The following is a 243-nucleotide window of genomic DNA, read 5'->3' as shown; positions in this document are numbered from 1 at the left end:
GAGTCGGTGCAGAAGACAGAACCGCCCGCTCTTGGGAATTGAGCCAAGGAATTCCTCAGCGGCCCGGCCGCCCCGCCCCCAGCCCTGCCCGGACTTCGACCCGTGGACGAGCTCGTGCGGCAGTGCACCTCTCACCCCTTCTCGGACTGTCCCGTGAGCGTTGCTGCAGAGGCCCCAGAGGCAGGACCCTCTGGGCTTGTTCGCTTGGGGGGCGCCAGTGAGACCCCCCCCTTCTCTGCCTCC

This window comes from Crocuta crocuta, unplaced genomic scaffold, assembly GCF_008692635.1.
Source record: "Crocuta crocuta isolate KB4526 unplaced genomic scaffold, BGI_CrCroc_1.0 scaffold443, whole genome shotgun sequence".
In the NCBI taxonomy this organism is placed as follows: domain Eukaryota; kingdom Metazoa; phylum Chordata; class Mammalia; order Carnivora; family Hyaenidae; genus Crocuta; species Crocuta crocuta.
This window is presented reverse-complemented; position numbering follows the sequence as displayed.